Below are 14,417 nucleotides of genomic sequence, written 5' to 3'. Positions count from 1 at the left end.
AAAAAAAAAAAAAGAGTGACGCAATCGGCGATGATCGCGCTTTAAAAAGCCAGCGAGTCCGGCGGACCGCAGGCTCGCCTGCTGTGGTGCGCCGCTCTTTTGCGTACCTGCACACTATGCGTGCACTTTTATTAAGCAGTGCTCGTTTGCGTCGCCGTTACGAATACATGGTGCAGCGTTAGCTTGCCGTTTTGTTGCGTGTCTCAGTGACAAAATGCCGCGACCGTCAGAAGCGTGAAATCTGTTTTGGGATTCCGAAATTAGTGGCCGTAAAACAAAGTGGTCGGGCGAACTAAGAGGCCGCTCGCTTTCCTTGTTTGCTCTCACTTTACTTAATTAGGCTCTTGCAGCATACATTCCCAGTTCGTACTTAATAGCCTAGAATGAGGGTCAGCAACGGCCGAGTTCCATGCAGCCGACACGGCGGAGGGCTGGACGGCAAATCGAAAAGGGGGGGAGGGGGAGGAGGAGGAGGGGGGCTTTGAATGCAAAGAGAAAAAATTCAGCGAATTTCTAATAACATTTGACAATAATCTGGCGAAGTATGAAGAGATGGGGTGGGGGGGGTGGGGGGCAATTCAACTGGAGGACGCCAATTCTCTGTTCTTGTCTCGAAACTCAAAACTCCATTTGAAGTCAAAACTCGTGTCGGCGTTCAGATTCGACGACCCCTGCACTAGAAAACCAACACAGTCAGTCGAGGCCCCGCGCCGTGTATGCGGCTGTGTTATGTTATGCTGTGTTATGTGATGTTATAGAAGTACGCATCTCTGCAGGCAGCGGGCGTGCGATTTGGTGCGTGTTTTGCGTCCTTTAATAGCGCTAATTTGTTTATTTAATTGGCGCTATTGCCCCACCTACTCGCTAGTATACATGTACCCTGCCGTTGGTAAATCGTGCGGCGTAAAACGTTACGCAAGAATCATTTAGTTTGCGAAAATACGAAACAAAATTTCCACTCGTTTCAAAGGCGGTGCCAGGCCAGCAGTGTCAGCTGAGTCGGCTGCGCAATTCTTGCGTTCGCTTGCATGCTCCCGATGAAGCAACCTTTTGTAGGTATACCTCGATCAGGATGTAAGATCAGCAGCGTTCCGTGTTTATGCTACTCGTGAACTTTCCTTTGTCGACCGCACGCAAGAAGAAAAAAACTGTAACTGTCGCCAAACAGTTAAGCCACCCGACCTGGCGATACTGTCCCACGCCGCGATCATTGCGACAGCTCGCTCAAAAGAAAGCCGACAAAGCGGCTTCTTTTAGCGGATATTATTTTCTTTAGCCTCTGCAGCTACTTTAAGGGCTATTTCATACAGTATGCAGTCATTTAAACACGCCACAAAGCGCCACAACCAACTTTCACTCTGGCTTGTAATTGAAAACACATGGATGGCGGCGAGGGTCGTCTGCTTTTGTACTACCCAGAGGCGTCGGCCGCTAGGGGCGCTGCATGTCGCCAAAACTCCAGCGCAGGAGGCCTATAGGTCTTCCCATTGGCCGCCAACTTGTTGCACTTTTAGTTGGTTCATCCCACTGCCGCAGTCACTCCATCTGAGCTGCCGCTGCAGTGCGTTGGTTACCTGTATCACAAATACAAGAACTCTCGGAATGAATGAATATCTTTATTGCTCTGTTTGTATACACAGCATGCAGACAGTTCGTCGTTTAAGCAATTTTTCACAGGCCATTGTCCATGCCGTGCTCCGCTCGCCGCAGGCTGGCTGGACCTTCACAAAGTGAGTGGCAAAAGCGAACAATGGGTTAAGTTTATAATAAACCGCAGTTTCGCGCATTAAAACAACAAGGCACTGAAATGTTGAAAGACGTGAGCTCACCTCTTCAACAACGTCCCATGCATGGCGAACTGCGTTGCGTGGCGATGTCGTGAACCCGTCAATCGTAACATGAAGAGCCCTGAAATATATTTAGGCAGACAAATTATTTCTTAATAACACCGCTCACGCTATGATTGGTGAAAATGGCAAGGAAAACTTACATATAAACAGTATACTCACATAAACAGAGACACTCTTCCTTCGGTGCGAGGCTTAGCGACGTCCAGCGTAAAGATGCATCTTGAAACACACTGCTATGGGTGTGCGATATCATCGTCGCCACTTCTCACACTCTTGCAGACCACCTTACATTTCATATGCAGTCAGAGAAGACTGCGTGTGCAACCGATCAACACGCCTACACTACCTACACCGCCAATGCCAACACCACGTTGAATATCACTTATCCACTGTCCGTCTATGGATTGGATTCGATTGGATTGGATCGGGGTTTTATTTCCAAACAATTTTGCTACTCGTGTCAGAAAGTTTTCATTAGTGTGTTTGTTATGTTTTTTTTAAGAACTTTATCTTGAATTGCTGATTGTAATATCAAAATTAATTGCCTCATAAATATACATTTGTAAAGGTTGCAAGTTTTGAACATTTCTGAAGGTTTCAAATTAAGGGTGAGAGAGAGAATTTAATTTCAGCCATTTGTTGTCGTAATTGAATACTATCCAAATACTATCCAAAACGGCTCCCCGATTGGGTCATCATGTTGGAGCAGTCAGTATTAACTTTATAGTTGGAGCCAATGGGTCCAATTGGCCCAACTGGCCATCCTAATCGGGCCAATGGGCCCAATTCGGATCGCTCCAATAGGGCCAATTGGACCCATTGGGTTTCCATTTGGACCCATTGGGATTCCATTTGGACCCATTGGGTGGCAAATTGGACCAATTGGTCGGCCAATGGTTTTTTTCGGCTGGGGATCGATCTTCTGACCGATGCTCTGATCATATGCTCTGATGAAAGTCGTTCTCTCTATCCCCGTGTGGTGCAAACTTGTAGGGGATACAGCTTGAAATTATTCGGATCTGTCAGAAGCTGGCAAAAATAACTGAATTACCAGAAATACGCTCTTTAATGCACTAAAGCATCAAAGCGGGTGGTTTCTAGCACAGGCACTCTGCCCCTCACAAGCGGAGTGTACCCAAATCCTCCCTGTTCTGTGGTGTACCAGACAACAGTGGCGCAAGTCCCTAAGCTGACGTCAGAGCCAAGGGGCGCTACTCAAACATCTCATCGCCAATAGTTGCTTTTTAGTATGCATTATATGTTACCACCAGATATTCCTTACTGGAAGCCAGTTCTCTGAATTGAACCACTATCACCATCTTGGAGTTGCTGCCGTATTACTGTGCAGAAATTGCAATGAAAAGCCAACCCATTGTTCGAAAAAAAAATGAGTTCAGGTGATTTGCTTTCATGCATTTGAGAGGGCTTGTCTTGATACAAGTTGTTACGGCAGTTGGTTGCTTGTTGTCTTTGATCAACGACTGCAGCAGTGATAGCGAACTAATACACTGACTTAATTGTGCAGGGAAAAAAAAAGATTCCGCACAAAAATTTTCGCCTGAGCCTATGCAAAATGCGCCCCGCCATCTCACGTCGACTCCGGTAACTAGGTCCGCCATTTTGGTACGGTCGTTTGAAACCGCAACCAATTAGCAAAACATAGAAGGCGGGCATTGACCGCTCGTGGTGATGGACTACAATGCCGGAGCATTGCTTCGTGCCGCAGAGCACGCAATGCGGAAATACCGGTTCAAATCGAGAAAAGGTACGTGAAGTTCCACGCTTTTGAACGAACTTTGTGACGCGAACTGTGCTGGCGCGAGCAACCTTTGTGACACGCTGGGCGCGGTGCGCTTGGAGCGAATATTTGTCGTTGGTTCGCTAAGCGCGGGGTTCCGTAGTCGCTGCCCGTATGAAAAATACAGCTGTGTTGGAGTTCTGTTGTCCAGCCTTTGTATTCTAAATGAAGCCTGAGCGTGCGCCGCCTATTCACGCGACTTACAGCGGCGCTCGAGCGGGGAAACAGTACCACACGTTGCCAAAATTAGGCTGTTTCTTTACTCGTCCCTGTGGCTCTGCGCCCGCTTCATTTCATTGTTAAATGGTACCGCTTAGCCCCTACGCGAGCTTTTATCTTACCTAGGGCTGTAAACAAAGTTTTCTTGCCGCACTACGCTGTCACGGCGCGGTTGAAAATTTCCTCTGTGGCGGGCGCGCACGGTATGGGAGTGTGTTGTTGGTTTCTTTACGTTGCATTTAGCCGCGTGTCGTTGCAGAAGTGGCGAACACTGTTTTATGATGATCTAACGGTGGAAAATTCGAGCTTTTGCACTCGGTTTCCGATTTGCCGGGCTGAAAGGTTTGTTGTTACGTCAAGTTAACTTGGTGCCCATTGCCATTCCAGCCACGATGTATTTACTGTCGAATATTTTGCGACTAAAATACACACTCACTCCTCTAGTTTGTCACATGCTGCATGCATGCCTCCGACGTAATGATAGTGGCCCTTGATGTGGGTAGCTGAGACAATTTTAAAGTTTTATTCAAAAAGAAAAAAGAAAACGGCCACAGTTGCATCAGGCCGCCGCGCATCAGCTTGAGTGCTTTTGCGTTTTTGTGGATATAACTGTGGGTACAAATGGAACAAAAAGAAGCATTCGCGCACCCCTGCATGTCGCGGTCTAGTAAACACGACGTTGCCCAGCCTCTGCGTGCTTGCGAGATGACCACGGCGAAATGTGGCATGAATGCTTGCTGGTAGCTCATAGGTGACCCTTCAGGTGGCATGCCAGTCCTTGTTTCTGTCACTAAGGGGGGGGGGGGGGGGAGGAGCGGGAGGCCAGCACAACTGGGGCAAAAAACTCATTCCCAAGGCTACCAAGTTTTCTCCCAAGCGCCTGCACAGCACTTTGTTGCTGCTCCCATTGCTCCTGTACTCGACGTGCATCGAACAGACGCATTGGCAAGGGAAGGGAGGGGCCATTTTGTCGCGGGCTTCTCCAGTCAATGTTTTGGACACTCGCTGGCTTGATGCCCTGCTGTCTCGGACGTCCCCACTGTTGTGGCAGCTCAGTGCACGCAAGCTCCGGTGGCGCCTCTTAAAACCGTCGGCTTGCAAGAGGGTGAGTAGGTGCACAGCAGCCAGGATGTGACTCCATGCTCCACTGCAACCCGCCGGGCACTCGCACGATGCCTCCCCAATCGCCCCACTGTCCGTCTCAAAGGTGAGGCACACAACATAGGGCCGGCCACTATTCTTCTGGGAGCGAAAGCAGCTGCTGAGCGCATGGATGAGGCCCAACCTGCAAGAACAGAGAAAGTATACCAGTAAATAACACTCAGGGAAGAACAGGACTAGTCCGCTACAGTTTATGGTAAAGGGACAGAGCAGAAAGAAGTGGCCGCAAGGAACAGACTCAAAATGACCAGATTTTGTGTCTTGCTTAACACTGTTGCAAGGGCAATAATCTACACCTCAAACAGCAATGATGTCAAAATTGTTTGTCAAGTTCGAGCGTGCAAGTATCTCTGCATGCTTTGTTAATGCATTTTTCAAGAGAAGGAAGTTTAACATTTAAAAACCTCAGCGTGGGTAATGATACCAGTACCCGCATAATCGTGTTCGTCATAACTTCAGCAAGCAATAATATGATTATCTGGAACTCACTTCCAGAATCTTTCGAGATAAACAGGTAAACATTCGGGCTATACCGATGACCCATCGAATTAAAAAAAATCTTCTAGTTCAGTGAGTTCGAGCTAACGAGGTTTTACTGTATTATCTATTCGTGCACACCAAAAACATGCGCTTTAGAAACAAACACAACCACCCCACCGCCAAAAAAGGAGAAGAAAGACACACAAACAAATTTTTGCGCAGAACATGCGCAATAAATAATGAACACACACACAAAAAAAGAAAATTCAAGGCGTATGTGCGCTTTTGTAGTTGACTTCGCCGCAAAGCACGATTGCTTTGCGGCAAACGCGCGGGCGGACGACCGTCACGGAAAACGGCCGCAACATTTCCGTAAACATCTTCGCCAAACATCATCCCGTAAATTCCATGTACAGCATTTGAAAATACCTAATCCACCCACTAGCGGTACGGTCTGGCGATTGTCGCTCTCCTCTTTCAGGGTTACTGCAACAGGGTCGCCGCTACGCATTTGCGTGATAAACAACGATGAACAAAGTACTCTACAAATGCTCATACCAGTTAACTCGCGTCAAGTAAAAACAAAGAAGGATTTACTTACTGCGAGTCGCACGTGTTTGTCCGCACCGATGAAGGCGAGCAATGCGCCTCGGTGGCTAGGCGGCATCGGCATGCCCTGCTCCGCTGCCGCTCGGATGGGTCTTTGGCGCGGCACCCCGAATGGTATGAGTCTTCAGACACAGTCGGCAGCGCAGGCAAGTCCTTCGTCCACAATTCGCGGTCGAGAGCCGGAAAACACCGTCCAGTTTGAGCCATACCGCGTTACCGTCACCTACTCTTCCACAGTAAACAATACGAGACTTCCCGATAGGCGCCCGTACCAATATGGCCGACGGTCTCGTTTACATCAGTGTTGCTAGATCACCAAGCAATTTCGCATAGGGTCTATTGATTACACAAGGCGGTGCATTGTTGTTGAATCTCCCGATGGGTATGCGCCAGTGACCATCATCATCATGTAGATTTCCCGTGTCTTAAAAGCTGTCATCCCCGCTAAGGGCAGCCATGGCCCAGGTCTGCCTTGCGTCGTTCTTCCGTTAACATTTTGGTGCCGTTAAGCCCGGGAGAATGAACACGTGCGGCGAAGGAGACCACCGACGTCCCCTCCGGCTTGAGGTTCGTAGAACCCCACTCCTTTGACTGCTACTACGCTGCTTAGCCCCGCCCTCAGCCGGAGGTCAGCATGGCTGGCCCTAACCACGTAGTGACGACCGACCGAATGCGTGCGATCGATAAGCTGCGCCGGCATCAACGTATCCTTCGCGACGCAAGTACCCGACTGCTAAAGGCAGCAAACGATCTTCTTGAAGCCGTCTCAGCGACTCCTCACGACCTTCAAGAGGCCATTGACCTTCTCCAAAGTAAGGACAGCGCACTGCATGAGGTGGAGCAGGGAATCATCAATCTTCTTGACCCTGAGGATGTGGAACGTGCCTACTTCGACGCATTGGCGTACCGAGGACATAGATGTCGCACCCTCAACAAGCTGCGCTCCGCCTTGAAGTCTACCGGCCTCAGACATAAGACCGACAGCTATTTCGCCCATCCAGATGAGCGTCCTCAACGCGGCTCGCGCACATCGACCTCGGCAGTTGTCTTGCCGCGGCTACAAGTTTATGCTTTTGACGGTGAGCCACGTGGGTCCACGCGGGTTGATGACCATTTGGAGACCACGGCCGACAGTCACCCGAACCTTCCCGATATCGGCAGCGTGAGCACTGATAACCGTGTGGAGCTCAGCTTGCCGGCGCAGCAGACAGATGTCTTGACATTCACGTCCCTGTCGCGCGAACGAAACAAAGGCAGATGCGACCGCTTTGCGCCCCCCAGATAACGCAAAACAAACCTGGATAAATCCTCAGGATGTCCGGGTCTGGACATTTCAGCATCCTCAGGTTGTCCATATCTTATCCTCAGCCAGTCCAATCGGGGTCCGTTTGTCCGTCCAGCGTACATCCTCAGAACGTCGTCAAAATGATGCCGCTGGACAATTTTCGTACATTTCCAGGATACAAACTAATTAATGTTCTTTTTTTCACAAGCTAATGCAACAGGCCTCGCTACAGAAATCGGGCACGTCCTAAATGATTACAGTAGAACCTGGGGAAGCCGTGCCTGGCAGGGAGGCAAAAACACTGCATCCGAAAAGACGGCACGGGTAACCCAAGAAAACTAAAGCGGAGTATATAGGCTAGCTGAACCCCAACAGACGAACCCTGGAAGTTCAAGCAGAACCACATTACCAGTTCTCGGTGTCAAATTTTGTTTCAGTTTCAGGCAAAGGGAAGAATCTTTCAGGTGCCCCAGAGAGGCGTGGCTTGTACGAGCACAACGTAAGTCCCCTGAAGGTGGAAGGCGTCACGGGACTTCTCTAGCTTTGGAGAATCATGGCAGCTGCATGAAGAGTTGAAGTACTTTTCCGACTTTTTGAGGATATTCCAAGACAAAGAAATGGCAGCTGTTCAACAGGAAGCTATAGTGCGGATATGTTGCAAAGAAGACACTTCTTCTGTCCGCATCAATCGTGCTCTCGACACCCAGTGACCGCAGTTCCAGAGCAGCAAGGCATTGCCACTGAAAAATGAGTCATATTACTACTTTTGTGCAGGTTACTTTAAAAATCCCTTAAGTGATATGTTTCCAGCCATTATTCACTCACAAAGACCTGTGCAATTAACAACTTTTCATCCAGAATGGGTCAAATCCTGCATGTCACATCAATGTGTGCCAGATCCGAACTTTACAAGTACTTACCACTGAGGGAAGTAATGCAGCCACATTTCTATTTCAGTGCTCAAATAAGATCCTTTCCTTTAGGAGGGTTTGTAACTGGGCTAGTTGGTTCATTGCATGAAGTTGAACAGCGCAGGGATGGGACTAAGAGCAGAGGCGCCCGTGTTTGTCGCCTCTGCCCTGAGTGGTGGTGGTGGTGGTTCCAGTTCAATGGCGCGTACCCACTCAGGGGGATTGGCCAGGAAATGGGCGCCTTACCGAAAGAAATTAGGTAATTTTTGAAGGGAAAGAAAATTTTTTAATTATTAGGATGGATTAGCAGTAGATGAGTAGAGAAATAAAAGTAAGGAGATTAGAGAAAGAAAGAAAAAAAGGTAACAACGAACACCATTTAATGAAAATTGGAAGTAAGAAACACGAAGAAAGTGGTACAGACGAAGCAGTGAGCTTGGCGCGCATATTCTTGAAAAGAAAATCCAATTAAGCTAAATACTGTCTAGCACGGCAGACGGCCTGATTCCAGGATGAATGAGTGCAACGCACTACAAAGATCCCCGTGGCAGAATCCCAGTTCCTTCGCCCCGAATGACAAAATAACTGTAGCAGACAGGGGGAGGTTTAGCCGGCTGCATGTACTTTCTAGGTATCTTCGTCTTATCGAGGAGAACCGTCGGCAGGAGAAGAAGAAATGGTCGATTGTTTCTGGTTCTTTGCAAAAGGCGCATAACGGCGACAGGGCCAGATTAGAGCGGTGCAAGTAATAATTTAAATTTGGCACGCGACAGCGAAAGCTAGTGAGGGTTAACAAGCTCGCGACTGGCTTATGCTGCACTTCCATGAGTACCGGAGGTGCTCGAGCTCCGAGTCGTCGTAGGTAGAATCAGGCAGACTTTGGAGTAAACACAGCCTACGGAAGCGAGCCGAAGTTATGAGGGAAATGGGCGGCAGAACCTCCACTACTGGACCGCCCAATGCCATTCCCGCCAGAGCATCCACCGATTCGTTAAGCCAGATACCTGCATGTCCAGGTACCCAGACCAGACGAAGTTCACGAAGGGAGGAAGGCAAAGAAGCAAGGACTCTACGTAGGGGGGATGAAGTTGAAGAAGTAAGGGCAGAACAAACAGAAAATGAGTCCGTGAGAATTATTGCTTGTCGTTTCGAAGAACCAAGCTTACGAAGGGCCAAGACTATTGCGAGAAATTCTGCGTGGAAAGATGTAGTAAAGTTAGGGAGCCGGAGGGAAAAGGCCCAATCTAGACCGGGAGAAAAAATACCTACGCCTGCCCTCTCCTCCCGGACAGAAGCATCGGTTGCAACAATGGCGTGGAATGGGAAACCGTTCAGATGATCCTGTAGGAGGCCTGTTAAAAGGTTCAGAGGGAGTAATTTCGCGTTAGAGGGAAAGATTTCATCAAAAGAAATATCGAAGTGCGACACTCTGTCAAGTACTGGAGCCGACAAGAGGGCCACATTTAATGGGCCAAGCAGAGATTGTACAAAGACCGCCTGTGGATGTTTGAACCGCGGCCATGAGCTATCGAAGAACAATGAAGGCCATGTAACGAAGGCAGTTTGCGGCCTGGATATGGGCGATTCCATGACTCGTAAAAATGCATCTACGGTGAGGGCATGCATGCGTGAGACTAATTGAGAAATACGGGCTTCCATGTATAGAATTTTAATTGGTACATAACGGGGAAGACCCAGACATAAACGTAGAGCTTGTCTTTCGAGCATTATCAACGGGCGAAGTTTGTAGTGGGGACTCCCGGAGAATAGCCCTGAGTCCCGTCCCTGCGCTGTTCAACTTCATCCTTTCCTTGCTTTTACATCATAGCGAAAAATTATTGCAGCAGTTGCCACCGTTATTTTGGGAGCAAAAAACGACGTTTTTCTCGATTCCACTCAAAGTGGACTTGGCTAATTTTGAAAAAAAAAAAAAAAAAACTTCTGATAAACTATTCAACTGTTTTTCTTTTATTGGCGAAATTCTGATACAAATTCTAATACACGTACATACTTATTACCGCTAATAGACCTATAAGTCTGTATTAGTCTATTAGGTCCATCAGTCTGTATTGATTGATTGATTGTGGGGTTTAACGCGCCGACGCAACGCAGGCGATGAGGCGCGCCGTAGTGGAGGGCTCCGGATTAATTTTGACCACCTGGGGATCTTTATCGTGCGCCGAAATCTCGTACACACGGGCGTCAGTCTGTATTCGTCTATTAGATCTATGAGTGTGTATTAGTCTGGTAGGTCTACCAGAGTGTACTAGTAGTTCTATCAGAACCAGTGGCAAGTTCAAACAAAGCAATGAAACATGGCAACACGTTTTATTATCAGGGTACAGGGGGGATTAAAAGAAATGCGAACAGCGGAGCACACAGCTTCCGACGCATGCTGCACCGTCTGGCTGAAAAGTCAGTAAACTGCGCGCAGGCGCATTTCTTTGAGGGACGATGCTATACACCATTTTCCTTGCTAGAGATGGGCGCCGCCATTTGCTTTTTATGACCGGACGCTAGCGCCGTCTATGAAGCGACCGCCAAAACTTCCGCGCTGGGCCACGGCCTCTGCGATCGGCGTCCGGCGGCGCGCCGTTGCTCCGGCCGTCCCAATCGCCCGGGCCCCGGAGAGAGCGTAAGTTGAAAAGGGGGCGTGGCCGCGTATGCGGCCGCACCGCGGCGCGCGCAGCCGATGGTTGGAACGAAAGCCATGTATGCTGGAATGCTCATCGAAATGGCTTTTCGTCAACTTTCGCGCTTCCTATCGCAATAAAAAGAAAGCATAGCTGATTTTATGGGTGCAAAGCGGCTCATAGAACCTGAAAATGCATTTATTTTAGCTGCGATTGCAGCAATGCGACTTATTTAACACGGGCTGTGCCGCTTTATGCCCTCGACGCACGAACAATATTCGCTACCACCGATGGGAAATTTCTGGCGCCGAAATAACGTTCGGTTCGCTAAAATGTCATTATTTTTTCAGGTATTTCTTATCCCGGCTTATGTATTTTATATAGTCTGCATGGATAATGCAGTTCAGTAGAGCGTGGGGCGCGATCGCGTCGTACCCACGACAGATGGCTGTGCTCTTATCTAGCCTTCGAATTAATGCCTGTTTGGCAGAAAAGCACCCGTCTTATTTTTAGAATTAACGCGTTTAAGGAGATTACGTTGAGCGATAGCCTCAAGGATGCGGCAATCTGCTCTACACATGCGCGTTAAGCAAGTAATATGGTTTCAATTTCAGTCGCAACAAATTTAAAAAACTTAGTCAGGTGCACTCTGATTTCATTGTATTCTTAAACGTATTTCGGTGGCCACAGGCGAGCCCATTTTTCCTATTTTGGAATGAATACCCGGCACATTTAAATTTTCAATTACTGATTTCAAAGCACGTCTATGGGCTAAGCAATGATGACAGCTTTCATGTTTGTTTTGGACATTAGCAACTTATGTACACACTAAAAGTTGGAAACCATTTAAATGTGTACTGCACACTCGTTCAAGAGCTGCATATTTTATTAAACATTTATTTACAAACTATATTGCACTTACATTCACAAATCTACACTTTCAAGGCATCTGCATGTCTTCAAAAACGGAACAGTTCACACACGAAGCACTTTGCGATGCAGGGGCTTGGGCACCAGTTTTTTGCGGTACGCGGCTTTGTCCGTGACAGTTGCACCAACATTGGCAAGCAGTGGCTGAAAAAAAAGTGTGAAAGTCAAACGATAGTTGATGCCGAGATTTCGGCAAAAAAAAAAAAAAAATCCATATTTTGCATCAACGCCAGTTGCATTGAATCCTTTAATTAAAGTCGGATGCGGCGCTTAAATGAATGCTATTCGGGATATTCGAAAGCTATTCGAAGCTTTTTCTCAGCCCATCGCTGTCGTTTTTCTAGATCACATATATCTAGATCACGCTCCAGCCTGCGAGCAACGAGTGCTCGCAGGCTGGAGCGCCGAAAGCTTCACAATATTTTACACGCCATTTCAGAAGTGTAATATTCAGGCCAGCCTTTACAGCTGCTTACATGCGCGGGTTCTTCAAATGACTTACAACGCAAATAGCTGCATGCCGCAAACAACGAATATAAATATCTTGTCGTAAATAAAAAAAAAAGCATGGGCAACATCATATAATCAATAGGCTGCATAACACGTGTTCCGTGAACGAGGCTTCAAACACGAAATATACAAAAATTAAATTTCTAAAAATAACTGCCGAAAATCAAACACGGCACCTGTATAAAAATGCAATCACTGCGCTTGATTGTTGTCCTTAACCCAACCTACGCGGAAATAAAAATATAACGGCTGTTCCAGCAGGCAGGCACCCGATAATTAGCTCGCCGAAAAGTTCTCGTCCCCAAATGTCCCCGCACCGAAATGTCATGCACTGATCACAGCGCAACAATCACAGCGCGATTAACTTTTCACGGCACAGTGACATACCTGGGTTTCAGCGCTGTTCTTCGAAGCTCCTAGACAAGCGGACTTCATGACCTGGTCGTTCGGTTGGTCAGCTTAACAAAAATAAAGCTGCAACACAGTTCTGCGTGATCCCGGCAGCGAAGAAACGCAGCAACAAAGGCTCCGCAAAGCCGTCCAGGGGAGCCGGTGCAAGCTTCCCAACCATCGGCTAACACCGCCATCTCGCGGCGCTTCCGGCGTTAGCCGCATTACATGTTTTTGCTGGGGGACGCGCCGAATGGGAAGGCCGGAGCAACGGCGCGCCGCCGGACGCCGATAGCGGAGGCCGTGGCTGGGCTGTTAAAAGTGCTCCGTTCTTTCCGTGCGTCTGCTCGGTACCCGTGCATTACCAAGTGAACCGTAGTGGTTTGGCGTTAAGTTAGCGGTTGCAGTGCTCGTGTGTGTGTGTTCTGTTTTATAAGCGACCCCAAACCATCCACCGCCGGCGGCGTTGGCGTCCGCAGTGCTCCTCTATATTTGAAAAAGAAACAGCATCCGGCGCCAGGTTTCGATCCGAGGACTTTGCGGCCGCAGCGCGACGCGCTACCGACCAAGCCACGGACGCGACGGTGATATCAGTGTTAGACGCGCCTTATATCTTTAACGCATTCAAACTACGTCGTCAGCGGCGTGCGTTGGCGACACAGCGGCGTTATAGCGGCTTGATAACTGCGTGGTGTACACGTGATACTACAAACCCGATGGAAGAGATGGAAGAGAAGGCGGCGAGGCGGTGGGCTGCGGGGGCCGAGCGCAAGCGCCGCAAGCGGGCCGACAACCGTGCATTCGCACTTTCACATTCTCCCCCTCGGGGAAATGCGGGGGAATTTTTTTTCATCATCTGCGGACGGATTTTAGGTCTTCATTTGCTGCCAGAGCGGAAAATGCCGATCCCGGCTGTTGCGAGCAGCAGTAGCAGTGTGGTGGTGGTGCCGGTGGTGCTCCGCAGTTCCGCGATGCAAAACGTACCGGTATGGCACCGACTGACATAGAAATCGATATCGGGGAGTAAATACGTGTTTTCAATGCCACCGTGCTCGTTATGCTCACCGATTAGTCATGTTTACGGAAGCGCGGACGTCGAATGCGAAGCGCGCACAGCATATGTGGGTCACGGTGATCCGTGCTCGCGATGGACTTTCGACGAGGCGATTGCTACGCTGTTGACATTGCAATGTAATATAATCTTTCTTAACTAGACTTATGACGGTTACTGACGAAACGAAATTACCTGGGCGGAAAAATAACGCGACCGCACAACCAGTCAAATTACTATTCGACGTTTGAGCAGAAGGGTCGACGTTCGGGCGAGCTAATTCTGGTTGATGATCGTGATTATGATTGACCTAATTCTGCGCAGCGCATGTGGCCTGTCGCTCGGAGCCCACCTTTGTGCAACCGCTGCTTCCACCACAAATGCTTTACGCGACCAGCAGTAACTGTTTTGTAATTGTAATTAGATTCCGTGACAACGCAAAAGGATTAGAAGATTTTCCTTTGACCGCGTTGTGAACAGGTTGAGCTATTTTCCAAATGCAGCGTTCACGCGTATCTCGAGCTTCGTTTCCACATTGGGCTGCCTGCTTATCCTGCTATCGACCAGCAGTGTGCGAAGGAGAAAGTTAT

The 14,417-nt window shown here is 48.6% G+C and overlaps 1 long non-coding RNA gene across 1 annotated transcript; it reads right to left on the bottom strand.

Annotated features, from left to right (window-relative positions):
- Nucleotides 1-1,601: 1,601 nt before the first annotated feature.
- Nucleotides 1,602-2,243, bottom strand: LOC144139013 (uncharacterized). Its single transcript, XR_013316012.1, has 3 exons — nt 2,010-2,243; nt 1,830-1,908; nt 1,602-1,721 (listed from the first exon to the last, which is right to left on the bottom strand). It is a non-coding gene; the product is annotated as an uncharacterized LOC144139013 (long non-coding RNA).
- Between the last annotated feature and the right edge of the window lie 12,174 nt (nt 2,244-14,417).

Source organism: Haemaphysalis longicornis, unplaced genomic scaffold (genome assembly GCF_048455015.1).
Source record: "Haemaphysalis longicornis isolate Haplotype H1 unplaced genomic scaffold, Haemaphysalis longicornis Haplotype H1 scaffold_5, whole genome shotgun sequence".
Lineage (NCBI taxonomy): Eukaryota > Metazoa > Arthropoda > Arachnida > Ixodida > Ixodidae > Haemaphysalis > Haemaphysalis longicornis.
The sequence above is the reverse complement of the archived record's forward strand: the minus strand, read 5'-3'. Positions and strand labels throughout refer to the sequence as shown.